The sequence below is a fragment of the Mus caroli genome, chromosome 5 (assembly GCF_900094665.2).
Source record: "Mus caroli chromosome 5, CAROLI_EIJ_v1.1, whole genome shotgun sequence".
Lineage (NCBI taxonomy): Eukaryota > Metazoa > Chordata > Mammalia > Rodentia > Muridae > Mus > Mus caroli.
The window spans coordinates 40,229,019-40,246,194 of NC_034574.1; the positions used below are offsets into that span (position 1 = coordinate 40,229,019).

Below are 17,176 nucleotides of genomic sequence, written 5' to 3' on the forward strand. Positions count from 1 at the left end.
ACATGCCAGTGCACACCCCTAAGCAACACAGGAGAAGATGAGGTGGGAGGGTCTTTAGAATAATGCTTCTTCTGCCCAGTTTTGCTTATGAGCACGGAAGTAGAAAGAGATTTGAGGTCCCTTCTGGTTCAGGACAGGGCAAACAGCAAACAGAGCCTCTTCCCACTACCCCCTTTACCATGGTTCAAGGTTGACTGTTGCCTGAACACTATTGCCTGTTATTCTTACTTCCTGTTTCCAATAGGCAGCCAAATAAATGCCCTTTAAACCAAGCAGAATTTAGAATTAAGAGATGCTTCCTATATGGCATGCTGGGGGCTTCTTCTATTTGAATTACAAAAGTAATGCTTTCATGTTGGTATGTGAAAGCTGGTTTGTCACTATGAGGACTAGTGATTAATTTGGTTTTCCTCTTGGGAAGTTTCAAATTCTTTCCCATTGATTACCATAGAGCATGTCTCTGCATCTAGAACTTTGTGTACCTTTCCTGTGATCATCAAATCTGACTACTGAGATGGTTGAGGCATGCAAAGGCGAGCAGCCTGTCCAATATTCAGAAACTGAATTTCAGAGTGCCAACCTATCTTTTGTAGCAGTAAGGAAAAAGCAGATCCAGGACTAGCTGGGTGCTGGTCATCTTCTCTCCTCTCTTTCAGCAGTAATAACAGTCGCAGGGCCCATTCCATCCCCATCGTCTGTGTCCATGACCTAAATGGGACTCCACCTGTTTCTCCAGGCATCTTCTTGTCCTGAAAGCTTTTCATTGATCCCAATCAGAAGTTCCGAACAGGCAGGTGGCCAATGCATGTAAACACGTTTTTACTCATATAAAAGATTGCTAATCATTTGGTGAGAGCTATAGGCAGACAGGTAGCACCTCCTCTTTTCTTATTGTCATTGGGAGGGGCTGGGCTGCTTAGTACTGCATGGCCTTGGATGGAAGCCAAGAGAGCAGAAGGTAATGCTAGATTAGGAGGAAAGAAGCAACCATGTGCTACCAGCACCATCTTCTGCAGCTGGCCACACCCAAAGTTAGCCTCACCTTTGGATAGTGTTTTTCCCCATAGGGGAAAGTTTTCTGCTTGTGCTTATTTAGGTTGGGTGTTTAGTCCTAAACTGTAGGCCATATAACTACATAGGTGAGTAGCTAGTTTCAATTTTCAAGGACAATTTCTCAATCTAGAAAATGAATTCATGTTTATAGCTCTGCAGCTATGGCTCTGTCTTGCTACTTAAAGGGACAGTGGCATATCACACTCAACTTCAAATTACCCTTGGATATGTTGTTTCTTTGACTCCCAGCAAATACTTTCTGTTCTTTAGGCTAAATGAGTCTAGTAAAGATATGTTGTATCCCAAGATTTAAACTATTGATAAAAAACATTCAAGAGTTTGGTTACAAGTTCACATTGTAGAAAGCAGATGATGTCTACTTGAACTTGACATGAATCTGCATTAAACCCATGCATTATCTGGGCATGAAATAATGTGTATGGTAAATTATGACCACAGAAATTTCTCTCTATAATTTTACAAGTGGGAATATATATATTTAGTCATGAAAATTTAGTGTTTTAGAACTGTAAGCTTCAGCAAAAGTAATCTATCATCTATCTATCACCTATGAACCTGTCTTTCTATCATCTATTTATCTATCTGCTATCTATCTATCTATCTTTATCATCTATCTATCTGTGATATATCTATATTCCCATTACACATGTATGTATACATATATTCAGTTACAGATTAATTTTTCAACATTTATTTATTTCACTTTACGCGCATAAATGTAAATGCCTGCATGTATGCATGTGAGCTATGTGCATGCTAAAGCCTACATTTTCCATTTGATAGATGTTAGAAAATTGGTTGGTATGTAGAAAAGTGCACGACCCACAGAACTGAGAAAGAATGGAACGATGGGAAGAAGTCATTTCTATCATCACTTCTCTCTGTACGGATGAGAATTGAATCTTTGAACCTGCAGAGGCACCCAGGTGGGAATGCTGAATGGTGCATAGGAAAATACTGCCAGCCACTTAACAACCATGGTTGCCTTGTGCACCGTGCATTGTGAGATGTTACTGCATTTGAAAATACTCATGACAAATGAAATGTACATAGGCTGTTAGAAAGTTATTATGATTCTCTAGGAAGAACAAGATGGCTTGTAATTCTATTCCCTTGTATACACAGTTTCTTGAATGTAAAATCCTATCCATTTCTTTCCTACACACATAGTACTGTGCGCCTTCCAAAATTGGGTTTGAGAACTTTGCTCACCTTGGTTCCTTTCTTAGATTGCTCTGTCCACGATTCCAGAACTGAGCCATGTGTTTGCTGTAAGATCAGTAACATACGCTCAAGTCTCTTTCCACCTTTCTACCACTGGAGTTCTAGGACACTGAATTTGAGGATTTGGGGTGCTATAAGTGCCCCGCAATGCACGTTTTCTGGATGAATAAATAACCGTAGTGATCTTCATTTGAGGGCTGCTTGCAACTACAATCATTATGGTCATCCATCTTAAAAACATATAATATAGGCCAGGCAATTGACATATGCTATAAACTTTTGTAATTTAATCTTAATCCTATCAAATGCACGGTATATCCCCCTCCCTACTTTGTAGAAGACTTTGTGCAAGCTCAGAAAGGTGAAGAAGGATATCCAAGATGTCACTGGTAAGGGTAGCACAGGGATTAAAACCCTGTGCTCATTCCTTCACATCTGATTTCTAATTTTGCTTGAAGTCATTATTTAAAAAAAAAAAAAAACCTACACTGCTTCCGTTTAATCATTCTCCGAGCGTTCTCTTGGGCACTCTGCTTCCTGCTTGATTCATGCTACCTGCTTCCGTCTGCTAAATCAAATAAGCCACTTTGTGCAGCTCCTTCCTCAGGAAATCTGGAAAACTGGACTGTTCTTTCTAGGAATACTAACCATTCGTCTCCATTTATTGGCCTGGCTTATGTTTAACCCCTTGCAGTTCGTGTGGCCCTGGGCTGGTGATCTTAGCATGGTCAGTCTAAAAATAAGTCTTTCTTCCTCTCAAGCCAAAGCAGGAAGCAAATCAAAATATCGCAAGGGCTGGTTAGCAGAGAGCTTATTTCAGGAAGTTGTTTCAGCTTATCTTAATTTCAATTTGTTGTTCTTCCAGGGCCGATCTGGCCCACACCTGTTACACGCTGTGATGCACTTTACCCCAGTGATTACTAACCGCTGCAGTGAGCCTTTGTCCTGTTGTAGATTGTTACTAGTCGGAAGAGAGGCTAGAAACAAAGTATCAGTGTTGTAAACACATCTGACATACACATGAATGTTTACAAGCACACCCGCTTCTCTGCCTTTTCCCTTGCTTTCTCTTTAACTAGGCTGTTATTCTGAGAGTATGTCCTGTTGTCTAATATTGACGGTAAAATATCTTTTAAAGGAGTTCAGATGTGAGTGGAAGTTCAATTAGTGTCTGCCCCTGGCAGGATAAAGATGTCTCAGAAAGAACAAAGTTTACAGGTCCATGAAATTCTAGAGCTCTGAATTAGTGTCTTCTACTCCCTTCCTTTAACCCTGAAACTAGTTCCCGAATAGAGGAGACTAGTGGCTTGTTTGGGTTTTTTTTTTCTTCTTCTTCGGGCACCTGTCTAAGGTATTGTCTTTATCTTTTATTGGGATTAGAAGATGGCAGATGGCAATTTGTATCACAAGCTACTTAGCTGCTGTTTAGTCTTTCTTGAGTCTTTACTTTAAAATCTTCTAAAATGCTTCCTTCTAATTATTCCTTTAACGCTGTCTTGAGGCTTGTCTTCTGCTTGGTTGCAGTGAGATCTCAGTCTGTCACATGCCTGCTGTACAAGCATGGGGACCTGGGTTTAACCCCTCAGCACCCATATAAAAAGCTTGGCACGGAGGCACACTTGAAATTTCAATTCTGGGGGGCAAAAAGGAGAGAGGAGGAACTGGGGGTGCTCTCTGGTCAGCAAGTGTCCCCTAACTGGTGAGCTCCAGGCCCCTGTGAGAGATGCTGTCTCACACAACAAACTGAAACAAACCAAAAAATAAAGCAACACAGTTCAACACAAAAGTCCCAACTTAAAGCAAACCGAAACCAACCAACCAACCAACCAACCAAACCAACCAAAAGCCAAGATAGGTATCTCCCGAGGAATGATGCCTGAAGTTGACCTCTATTGGGTACACACACACACACACACACACACACACACACACATTCACAAGCCATAACAACTACTACTCAAAGCTAGAAGCATTGCTTTTTTTCATGTTTTGCTAGACTCTCCTGGAACATGGAAACAGATTCTGAAAATTAGTTTAAAAAATGACAACGTATTTTCTTTTTCAGATCACTGTTTTAAGTGTTTACATTCAAACTCATTTTCACTCTTACCTTTCATTGTACTGAGGAAACTATGAGAAAAGGAATTCCCCAGCTTCTCTGGAGTCACATGGATTTCACTCAGCAATGGGTGGGTCTGTGTAGCCTGACCTTCCCCTGTTTATAACCTCCTCTGAGAGCTGTTTAGGGATGAATAACAAAGAGCAGTCTCAACTGCAAGGGTTGGAATTAAGATGCTGCAAGAGAGAAGGAGGTTTGCAGCCCCATGGAAGGAGTAACAATGTCAACTGGCCAGACCTCCCAGAGCACCCGAGGACTGGACCACCAACCAAAGAGTACACATGGAGGGACCCATGGCTCCAGCCTCATATGTGGCAGAGGATGGCCTTGTTGGACATCAGTGGGAGGAGCGACCCTTGGGCCTGAGGGTATTCGATGCTCCAGTGTAGGGGAATGCCAGGGCAGGAAGACAGGAGTGGGAGGGTGGATGGGGAGCACCCTCATAGAGGTAGGGGGAAGGGGAATGGGATAGGGGGTTTCTGAAAGGGAGATCTGGAAAGGGGAAAATATTTGAAATGTAAATAAAATACCCAATAAAAAAAAGAAAACAATAACAAAGATGCTCCAAGAGCTGCTGGTCTGCTAATGGCTATCTTCATGAGTTCACAATCATGAGTCCATACAATCTGGGTTCCTACAAACACTATGTTATAGACAATGAAGCTGAGGCATAGAAGCCTATGGTGGAAAATGGTGGCATCAGAATGCCAGTTCATCTTCCTCTAACTTGAAGTCCTGTGAGCTAGGATGGTGCGCTTAGACAAAAACAGGACATGTAGGGAAACGCTATTTCTAAGCCCTTCAGTGGCTGAATGGCCATATCTATGTCACTGTGCCTTGAAGACTATTGCATCCTTTCCAGAGATGAAGATGCTGCTTAAATGTAATTTATCAATGAATGTCGGAGGCTAGTTCCTTTTCCTGATCTTTCAAGTGTCTCTGTGGGTTCACGAAGGTCACTATCCTTCTTCGATCCTCTTGCGTGCTTCCCACCCTGGGTGGCCCCTCAGAAAGATTTGGATTCCTGACTCCAAGTAGCTCTAGGAAATGCTCTGCAAGTTGCTGATCACCCAGAGCAATAGGAAGAAAATCAAAGCTGCCAGGCGTGGTGCTCATTAGGTAGGTATTCAGCTTTACCAGCCACAAAGATATTAAGAGAAGATATGTATAGCTGACCTTTCAAGATTAATAATTCCTGTGAGAAAGAACCGGTGGCATCCCATACAATTAAAACATGCCTGGAATATGAAAGGAAGTGATTATTTTACTGTTTGTAGTACAGATTGTCACATTTATTAAAATTTTAATCAAATGCATATGCACATTTACCATGCTTTAGTAACAAATAATATAAAAATTGTTTCAGTTTGTTTCTTTAAAATGAGATGTGTGACATTTTCTATGCTTTCTAATTATTTTGATATATTCCTCAAAATGTGTGCATTAATCCTGTAAAATTCTTTAACAACCAATTAATAAGACATTGCAGATTGAATCTTAAAGTGTGTTAAAGTCAAATGCTAAAGCACTTGTGATTTTAAATATTAGGAAACAGAAATTGAAAAATACAAGAACCTGGGGTGTTTCTTATGTTCCTAAAGTTTTCATTGACACAGAATTACTGTTTCTATTTTTGTGGTCTAATATAATATTTCACATACATATATAGTGTGATGATCCGACCAGAATGACTGGCATACAAATCACCTCAATCACACATCATTTTTATGTTGGCAACCTTCTGAATGCTCTTTTCTAGCTATTTTGAAATATACAATTAATTGTTATCAATAAGCTGCCTTTCCTTAACCTTCAATTTTCTTTTATTTTTCCTTCGGACACTGCATCAACTGGGGAAACAATCCCATGCGTTCATATCACATGCCTGGTGAAGGTCTTCCTGGCTTATGTTAATGTCTTGAAAAGATAATAACTAGGAGGGTCCATGTCATCTTCAAATAAATATGGTCTTAGTGAGGCAGCTTTGGTTGAAAATCCCAAGATTGTATGTAATTTTACTCTGGTGTGACACACTGTATTCTATAAAACACTCACCAGTATTCTACATGGGAGCGGTTTGGGTTTTCTAGGTTGGAGGAAAGGGAAAAGCCTGAGGGCCCAGGATAAGTTATTACTCTGGGTTCATACATCTGGTATGAGGTCTGCCTGGTTTGCTGTTTTTAATGAAAATAGAAAGGTTGCTATGAATTAAATTGGAAGACAATTGAAAATAAGTTTGTAGACATAAAAATGTTCCTGGAATATAGAATTTTAATCTTTGCTTTTTAATATAGTGAGTTATCATGAAAGGATTTAAAAAGAGATTTATATTGCAGCTAGAGTGTCAGCCCAGTGGTTAGCAGCACTAGCTGCTGTTCCAGAGGACCCTGATTTTATTCCTAGTGTCCATATGGAAGCTCACAACAGTCTGCTACTATAGTTCCAGGGGATCTGATGCCCTTTCTACACTCTGCAGGTACCAGACACACATACAATGCCTTCACATACTTATAGCTAGAGCATTTACATGCACAAAATTAAAAAAAATAGGAAAGACTTTTGTTATCAAGTCAATACCCAAAGCTATTTTATTCTGCATACTTCTTTAGATTTCTTGTTCACATATAATTTTAAAAGCATTCAATTCTATATTATCTAAAAAAATACAATAAAATTACAATTCCCCTTTATTATCATTAACAAAATCTTTATAAGAGCTTGATTTTGGTCAATTATTTAACTATTCCATTATTTATGTATTTAATTGTAACTAGGATTTAATTCATTTGTTTTGCTTTTAAAGAAATACCCATTCTAAGTTTCTAAAATATTTTGGGTTTTACTCCTTTAATTTTCTTTGTCTTTGTGTGCATTTCTTTTTTTTAGCTCAAAATGCACTCTTGATCCATACAGTGTATAGATCTTCATAGGTATACCTAGATGTGCTTGCAGAATGATTTCTAAATGTGTAGTTTTTCTTTAGGATAAATTTTGTTCCTTTGCTTGCTCTTATTTTTTTTTTATCCTCTCACCACAATGAATTATTTAACACTCAATTTCAATATCTTTTCATTAGTATTCCCCAGCAGTGACTGTCACTCTGTCCTTTACCTGTTCCATGTTTACAGCTGAGGCTACTACACTTTAGAACAATCTTGTTCAGTTTCAAATATTTCCTGTCCTACTCTGCACTGTTAGGGGCAGGATCTACGTGTATCTATATCCCAGTTCTCTAGGACAGTTTTGCATAAATTTCCTGCTTTCTAAATAAGTGAATCAGTTAATTAAATGAGAGCACTTACAAGGTCTTTGATGAATGCAGGAGGGGGTACAGTTCTCTATTAAAGGGGTTCATGGAAAGGTGAGATGTTGGGACTGGAGGAACATGGGAGAAAGGCATGGAAGCTGCTGTCTACTTCACAGGCCTTGTCTCATGCAAGCCTGGACAACTCTGAATCTCTGAGGGTGCCACATGCAGACAAAGAGATGAGTGTTCATAGATGTTTGGTAATTATTTAAGATCATTTCATTAATGTCAGAGCTGGATGAGGGACAGAGGAAGAGTTTTACTGCTGTTCAAAAGACAGGGATGGGTGTGGTTTCTGCAAGAACAAATGTCTAAATACAGAATAAGAGAGCAATTAGTGCTTATGGGGTACCAAGGACGCCAGCCTGGGTAAGCAGTGTTTGGATGAAGGTGAAACCTTGGTAATCTGTATTTACGGGGTCACATGCTGTAAGTAAGAAACAGCAAGTAATTAAGGCCAGCATTGGAGTAGAAGGGGTTAAGATCTGTTGAAGGGTGTGCCTGCTTGAATAATGGTTGCAACTGAGATGGCTTGGGAAACTCTGATACCCAAGGCAGGTCATATTCTTACTACAGCTCTGTCACCAGGTGATTATATTGGCCTCATAGGAATTAATTTACATTGCCAAGAGCCTTGGGAATACTCAGGTGAGGGTTTAGTGAAACCACAGAGAGAGCTGAACTAGGAAAATAGCTCAATAGAAAAAATTCTTAACTGCTGGATCGTTGGCATAGAAAATAGAACAATATTTTAAAAGACAAATAAAATTAATGAAAGATGTTCATTTAATATTCTTCTTTTTCCTCTATGGAAAATGAATTACAGCTTCTAGGCATGAATAATTTTCTACCCATGCCTTTTGATTTGGGGTTTAGCCCATCACACTCACACACTTGGACATCCTAATGTATGCTTACACTCACTACTGGGTGCACCAGGAGACATAAGGCTAGTCCTGGTGCCTTAGGAAACAGGTTGTGAGGGAAGGCAAACCAAGAAATATTTAGCATGTCCCGTGTGCTGTCCACTTATACCAAATACATCACATGAGTAAATAGAAAAAAAAAATACTGTTTTCCTGGCAGCTGATTCCAGGTAGGCAATGAGCCAGAGTAGAGCTTTCTACTCTGAAAGCTCAGAGTATTCCATAGCTTTCTAGAAAAGAAATATAGGTGATCCTTATTTGATAGGCTCTATATAGCTGGATTATATCAATCCAAGTCACATACTATTCACATTTCCCATACAAGAGAACCTAGAAACAAAGACTTCTGGATTCCACCTTGGAAAGGTGAGATCCATAGCTTAGTAAATTCTTTGAACATGTGAAAGCTATTCAGAAGATGCTAGGGAGGACACAGTAGCTCAGACTTGATATCAGTTCAATACCAATGTTCTTTCAAGCCTGTTTCCTTTCCTTCCAGAATTCCATAGAGATCAGTTCTCTGGGCCACTGTGTAGAGACAATAGCTGGGCACTGTCCACATGGTTGCTTGGTTGTGCTGTGATGTGAATGGTTCCATGGAGCCTCCCATTTTGGAACTCTTCAAGGTGTTTTGCATTTATAATATTAACTCGTTCATCAGGAAAGTGTAATGAACGCTCACCATTACTGTCATGCTGCAGGGCAGCTTAGATCCAGAGTAGGGTTTGCAGGACTCAGGCTTGACGTTAACATTAGCTGTGAGGCCATGGACTAATTAGCTACACTTAACAATCTTTCTTTTCAGTAAAGTGGAGGAAATCTAATACTTATCTTATCATGCATGTCATGGCTGTCCCAGGGGACACAAACAGGAAATAGTGGCAACAGTGACGATCCACAAGCATCACCGTCTCTAATTTCCATGACAGTCTTTGAGCTCTAGGTCTAATATATGGGGAAACTGAAGTCCAGGTAACAAAGGACATGCCCAAATGATGATAATAGGCAAAGGATGGATTCACACTCAGATTTTGGAGCCTGTGCTCATTCTCTACTGATAAGTTGATTTTCCATGCATCTCCCAGAAGGAATCTTCGACTGAGAGTCCCGTTCTTCCAAGCCTTTCTTTATGTCCAGCATAAATATTAATGCAGCTCCCATCTGCCATCATGTAAAAACACTTGGTCAAATTTATTTTAGCAAATGGAGAAAATCGCTTTTTGTTTGGTATGGGTGTGATGTGTGTTATGCTTGCCTTTGACTACCCAGTTCGTTTCTGCAGTGGTTGCCTAGGGAACAAGCGTATAGCATTGGTAATTAAAAAAAAAGGGAGGGATGTAAGTTCAAAGTGGTTAGAATTGTTGGCTGAATTTCAAGTGGTGACCTCTGTATTGACTGGAAAGAAATGTAATTTCACTTTCTCTGTAGAAATAGAATTAACAGTGGGAAAAATTAGAGAAGTTGAAAAGAATTGGTAGAAAATGAAAACCTTGTAGATTTTTCTGACTGCAGTTCAAAACTAGGTAACCAGTATGTTTATTTTTGAGTGCATAATTCTTACTGATTCTAGATGGGTTTTTATATATTTATAAGTGGGAAAAATTCTGTGTGTTACATTATAGAAAATATATAGCCACTAATGATTTTCGGCTCTAATCTGAAATGGATCTATATAAAGCTATTATCCCAACACTTATCTTTCATTTAAAAAAAATCTTTGGCCTACTTTGATGATTCTAAACTCTCACAGTGTACAGATTATTGGGGAAAATAAAAATTTAAAAATCACTCCACAGTTTCTTTTTGTTTTCCTTAGGGACAATAATTTCTGAGGACAAGCCAAGGCAGAGCTATCTGTCCTGAGGTAAGATGGGATTTAGGGAGCTAAAGGAGTGAACTGAAGCACTGCTTGTGTTAGAAATCTGATGCTTCTGTTTCAAGGAGTATACCACAGGTGCTATTTGAAATTTTTGGGACTAGGTAGAATCAAAGGTCATGAACCTGGATTGCCATTGAATGAGAACTAAGTTGAGTGGTGTTTGCATTGTACTTTAATGACTGAATGCAATTTAAAATTTGAGTTAGTCTGTCTATGTTAATTTTATCTGCATTTTCCCATCATTTGTTTTAAGTAAGTTTGGCTGAGGTCTCTACCTGAAGTTGTGGTGGGAAGATCAGATTGGAGCAGCTACTGTGGAAAGCAGTGCAGAAGTTCCTTAGAAAGTTAGAAAGAGTTCTACTGCATGATCTACCTACACCACTCTTGGACATGTATCCTGCTGTGAAGATACTTGCTCCTCTGTGTCCATTGCTACTCTATTCACAATAGCTAGGAAATCGATACAACTTGAATATACATAATGAAAATATGTTGTATCTATACAATGGAATATTATTACAATATATTGTATAATGTAATCGGAATACTACAGTAATGTGTTAGGAAAAATAAAATCATGAAATTTGCAAGTAAATGGTTGGAGCTGGAAACAGTTATTCTGAGAGAAGTAACCCAGACCCAGAAAGACAAATGTCATATTCTTTTTTAATTTATGGATGCTATCTTTGAATCTTCAGATATTTATGTTTCATTTGGGATACCTCTAGAGGTCAGAAAATTAGGAAGGAGTCATAGCAGGTAGATACTTTCAAGGAAGGGAAAATAGAATGCAGTGGTATAAAAAGATTAAAGGGGAAGTCACATATCTTCCTGACATTCATCATAAGTGTTATTCTATGATGGACGGTGAGTTTGTATTATGCAGAAAAGAATTTAGACAGGAAAAAGAAAGTAATATTCAGAGAAACTTCATTGGAAGGAAAAAACACCTGCAGCCTGAAGAAAAGAGTGACAAGTGCCACAACGGACAGACTGAGAAAATGCAGATACTGCCCTGCTTAGATTTCAAAGTTGATTGGACTAAGAAACATCTGGAGAATTAGTGAGGCACATCTCATGTGTGTGTATGTGTGTGTGTGTGTGTGTGTGTGTGTGTGTGCGTGTATCCAAGGGCTAATTGAGAAAGAAAGACCCACCCTGAATGTCGGCAGTTCAAGACCCCATTAGAGTTCTGGATTGAATAAAGGGAGGGAAGGAGAAAGCCAGCTGAGAGCTGGCCACTGCTTTCTGTCCTTGCTAGCAAGCATAATGAATTATGTGGCTCCCGCTGCCACGTGTTTCCTGCCATGACAGACTGTATTCCTCTGAACTGTGATGGGAAATAAAGTCTTCCTCATATTGCTCTTGTAGGTCACAGCAATAAGGGATGTAATCAATACTCAGAGGGAGAAAAATGTTTGCAAGCACCAGTAATTGGAAGACAAGGGCGAGCTTTTAAGAAGGGATTCTAGAAGCAGAAAAGTCCTAGTAATACAATGTATGGGTTGGTATAGACGTGATAGAGCATGTGAGTGTGCTGTTTTCAAGGAAAATGGAGACAGGTACAGGGTGCAGAAGAAAATGACTACTGTGCTTATGAGGGAGTCCATGGACTGAAGTCTGGTGGGAGGAAGAACAGGTGATCGATCAGGGTGGTTCATGTATGCATTATAAGGAGCATATTAAGTAGTGAGGTAAAAACTTCATGGTACATATATGTTGTCATGATGTTGTTTATAGAAATTTCTAGTTATAGCTGACATTGCCAGCAAGTTAGTGAAATACTTTAGATAAGTTTTAGATACCTTTACTTGCCAGCTGTTCCCTGAATCAGTGCCCAGATCTGACAGTTTCCCCTAATTTGCAACAACTTTTCTCCTTCTTTTACTGGTAGGAATGATGGAGCTTTTTAATGCATTAACATAAAAAGAAGGTCTTTGGTGTAATGGAGTTGTATATAAATGTAGACAAGCTGCACACACTTAGAAATACTTCACTTTCCAAGTGTAGAAAGGTAAATTTAATGGCAAATTTAAACAAATAAATCATTCTATATTTGCTGAACTCTGAACACACAGTCCTTTCAGAACAAATAGAAAGGAACTAAACCTGTTTACCTGGTCATGGAAATGTGTTGCATCTGAAAAGCATGATCAAGGACAATCAAATATTCATAGAGCCCGCTTTTCAACAGAACCGACTTAAAGATATTTCTCCCTGCAACAGCCTATATTTAATTATGGTAAAAGAAAAAAGCCAACTTCTTTGTCCCCCACAACAGGTGTGAAGGCTACTGCTGTGTGGGAGGAAAACAGACTCCCAACCTTGTTCTGAGAGTATTGTTGATATACCCCGCAATCTCCTTGAAGCATTCAATTATTAGATTTAAAAGAGCAGGCATGCTTAGTTCTCAGGCAAATGGTTTATAATGGAGTTATAGTTATACATGGCACCATCTAAGGAGCATGGCATAGAGGCATAAAATATGTCTTTGAATCATAAAATATGTCTTTGAATCAGTGGTCAAGGAGAGAAAAACTTCAAGTAGTAGCTTCAATATTTGTATTTATGTCTGTTTCTGAGGGACCCTAGAAATCTAGAAAGTGTATCTATTTGTCTGTTTATGTATTTCTGGAATTCGATGACTTTTTAAAATACTTATTTCTACCTGTTTAGAATCCCTGTAGTTTGGGAGCTAGTTGAACATTTTCAGTCCCAATTTTCTTGAATAAATTAAATGTGGTAGTGACATTAACAAGCCTTCATTATGTACTGAAAGCCCACCATATGAATTAAAGTATCCAAACATACTTTATATGTAATAGGAACTCAGAGATGGATTGGAACCACTAACTGCAGATGTCACTAGTACAGGTGTGTGTGTGTGTGTGTGTGTGTGTGTGTGTGTGTGTGTGTGTTCCATGAGCAGTGGTAAAGGGGCCTATGTAACTTCCCATTTATAGCTGTACTTAGCAGCCATTTTGTGTTTAGGTCCTTAAATCCAAAAGTGACTTCAAGGAGACAGGAAAGCCAACACCTGACCATTGAAAGATCACGTTCAAAGTATAAGGCAAAGGTTGAGAGCAGTTGGTATCCAAGGGAATACACAAGTGAAGAAGGGAGGGATGTGGTGTTTAGCATGTGTGGTGAAGGCTGCGGTGATTAATTTGTAGTGTTATCAGCACACGGTGTACACATATATTCAGTCACCACAACGTACTCACTGAATAGACTCAACTTATATTTGACAAGCATTTGAAGAAGAAAGCATGAAGCCTGGAATTCAAATAATGGTAGGAAAATGCAAAAATTGCAAAAGAAAAAAGAAAAATTGGAGGTTGCTTGCCCATACTATGAGTCTAGATCTTTGTGGTTCAGAATTTGTCTCTTACTTTAACTATGAAGGAAAAGTCCTAAGAAGTCTTTTTCCCTTTTAATGTTATTTTCAATTTATTGTTTTACATTCCATATTCTATTCCCCTTTCCCCATCCACCCTCTGTCTGTTCCACATCCCACACCTCCTCCCCACCCCACCCTGTCTCCATGTGGATGCTCCCACCCCCACCCCACCTGACCTCTAAACTCCTTGGGGCCTCCAGTCTTTTGAGGGTTAAGTGCATCATCTCTGAATGAACCAGATCCGGAAGTCCTCTACTGTATGTGTGTTGGGGGCCTCATATCAGGTGGTGTATGCTGTCGTTTTAGTGGTCCACTGTTTGAGAGATCTCAGGGGTCTAGATTAATTGAGACTGCTGGTTCTCCTACAGGGTTGCCCTCCTCCTCAGTTTCTTCCAGCTTTCCCCTAATTCAACAACAAGGGTCAGATGCTTCTGTCCATTGGTTGGGTGCAAATTTCCGCATCATACTCTTTCAGCTGCTCATTGGGTCTTTCAGAGGGCAATCATGATAGATCCCTTTTTGCGAGCTCTCCATAGCCTCAGTAATATTGTCAGACCTTGGGACCTCCCCTTGAGCTGGATCCCACTTTGGGCCTGTCACTGGACCTTCTTTTCCTCAGGCTCCTCTCCATTTCCATCCCTGTAATTCTTTCAGACAGGAACAATTATGGGTCAGAGATGTGACTGTGGGATGGCAACCCCCTCCCTCACTTCCTGCTGGAGATGGGCTCTATAAGTTCCCTCTCCCTACTGTTGGGGAGAGGTCTCCTTTGGGTCCTGGGAGTCTCTTACCTCCCAGGTCTCCGGTGCATTCTGAAGGGTCCCCTAATGTCGTATTTCCTGAGGTTGCCTGTTTCCATTCTTTCTGTTGGCCCTCAGGGCTTCAGTCCTTCTTCCTTACCCAATACCAGAGCAGGGTTCCCTCTTCCCCCTACTCCCCCCTCTACTTTCCCTCCCAGGTCCTCCCCTCCCTCCCCACTTGTGATTGCTTTCTTCTCTCTTCCAAGTGGGACTGAGGCATCCTCACTTGGACACTTCAGCTTGTCCAACATTTTGAGTTCTGTGGACTGTATCTTGGGTATTCTGTCTGTACTTTTTTTTTTTTTTTTAAGTAGGAGTGAGGTCCTAGGGTGTATATTACAACAGGATCGGCTTGACTGTTAGGTGGTGAAGGGGATATTGGCAAGGCAAGAGTACAGGAGAGGTGATCCTGGGAAGATCACCAGAGATATAGATGATAGAAGCTTAACTATGATGTGGTGAGGGGGGTGGGGATAAGTGAACATGACAAGTATGCATGTGCATGTGTGCATGTGTGTGTGTGTGTGTATGTGTGTGTGTGTGTGTGTGTGTGTGTGTGTGTGTGTGTGTGTATGTGGTCAAAGAAAATACCGAGGTCTTTAGATTGTACCATCAATGAGTGATCTTCTTATCTTTGACATGGCAAATGCATTGTCTTTTTTCCTTTGTATTTAACCATCACAAGTGTTTTGGGCTTACAAATAAACTGTATGTAATAGATGAAAGACAACTGGAAAAAAATAAGCTTATTGTGATAATAGGCTGTGTTTTTACTACAGTTCCCATCCATAGTCTTTTACCAAATTTATCTAAATTTTCTTGTCTTTAGAACTGTAAAGTTGTGAGAAACAACCTGTTTATTTTGCACATTAGTATTCTATTGATAAGACTCACAGGTAGTATTTAATAAGGAGATTTACATACTTTTTAAAGTTTTAAATGAAGATAAAATTACAAAAGTGCTAAGTGACAAAAGAAAAAATTATCCTTATAAAATATTCCAATAAGTGAAACTGACAAAGGGTTAATGCCATTAATTTATAATGATGTCATCCCACATCAATGTGGAAATGGATTTGACAGACACCTTGCTGAGAAAATGTGCAAAGAAAATGAAAAGGCAATTCACAGAAGAAAAGATCAATAGTGTGAGAGAAAGCTACTGCATGTGAATAAGTCAATCCTTCAACACTCAAGCAAGGAGAAACAGACTTCACCGCCAGAATGCCTGAATTTTAGGTCTCCCTCTAACACTCACGGGCTGAATAACTGGGCAAGCAACTTAACCTTCTCTTTTTTTTAATTTAAATTTTATTAGATATTTTCTTCATTTCTATTTCAAATGTTATCCCCTTTCCTAGTTTCCTCTCCAGAAGTCCCCTATACCCTCACCCTGCCCTGCTCCCCAACCCACCCACTCCCACTTCCTGGCCCTAGCATTCCCCTGTACTGGGGCATAGAGCCTTCACTGGACCAAGGGCCTCTCCTCCCATTGATGACAAAGCAACTTAGCCCTCTTTACTTTAGTTCCCCTATTAATGAAAGAGTAGTCTTAAGATTGCATTGCACATTAACCGGAGGATCACCTAGAAAAGTTTGGAGGCTATAATAATCTTGAGAATTTAAGAAGTGGTTATTCATTTCTATTTAGTATCTACACAATTGTCAGCTGTTTATAAAGTAACATTATGTGCTGCCCTTGTGTCTTTAATTTATAAGATAATATCATTTAATGACTTTTCTGTTCAGAGTAAGTATGGTGATTTTCTGCAGAAAATATTTTGCCCCTGAGTCTCAAGAAATTGCACATGCTTGTCTTGCTATCCAGTTAGGATACTTTCATCCTGTTATTGTCTTGGTGATTTCCAGCTTGTGTCTCTCACATAATTCCCTCATCCTGCCATCAAGCCTTGTCTTGTGCCAAGCCTTTGTTTTGCTGTCCATCTTTCATCCTGATGTTCAAAACACACAGTCTGGTTTAACGCCTTAAACATGTGGAGTAAGATATTCTAGAGATGACAGAGCAGCTAGATAGAGCCAGTATCTGACCACAACTCCTACAGGAGGAAAATGAAGTCTTCTCTCAGGAAACCAGTCATAGTCCAAGCAGACAAATGCCATATAGAGTGTTTTAAATTTTTCTTTTGTCATTAATATTGAAAATTATATTATAGAGTTCTAAATATAATCTCATGGCTAAGAAATATTTCAGGTGCAAATACAGTGTGCTGCTTGTGTATACACAGGTTAAGGACTGACCACTTGGGATTGAATAGTTTATCAGAGGGCTCATCCCTGGAGAAAACTCTCTCTCTCAGCAACTGTTAATTGCCTGAAGTTCTATGTCTAGAGGTGGGGCTCTATAATATTTTCCCCATCTGTGATAGCATGCCTACCGATATTGTCATGGATGTGTTTAGGTGACCATATTGCTTTTATTTCATGGG

General features: G+C 39.6%; 1 long non-coding RNA gene across 1 annotated transcript; it reads right to left on the bottom strand.

Moving 5' to 3' along the window:
* Window positions 1–3,656: 3,656 nt before the first annotated feature.
* On the bottom strand, window positions 3,657–9,164 carry LOC110293906. The gene is made up of 3 exons (XR_002377889.1): window positions 9,097–9,164; window positions 4,409–4,536; window positions 3,657–4,041 (listed from the first exon to the last, which is right to left on the bottom strand). It is a non-coding gene; the product is annotated as an uncharacterized LOC110293906 (long non-coding RNA).
* Window positions 9,165–17,176: the final 8,012 nt, after the last annotated feature.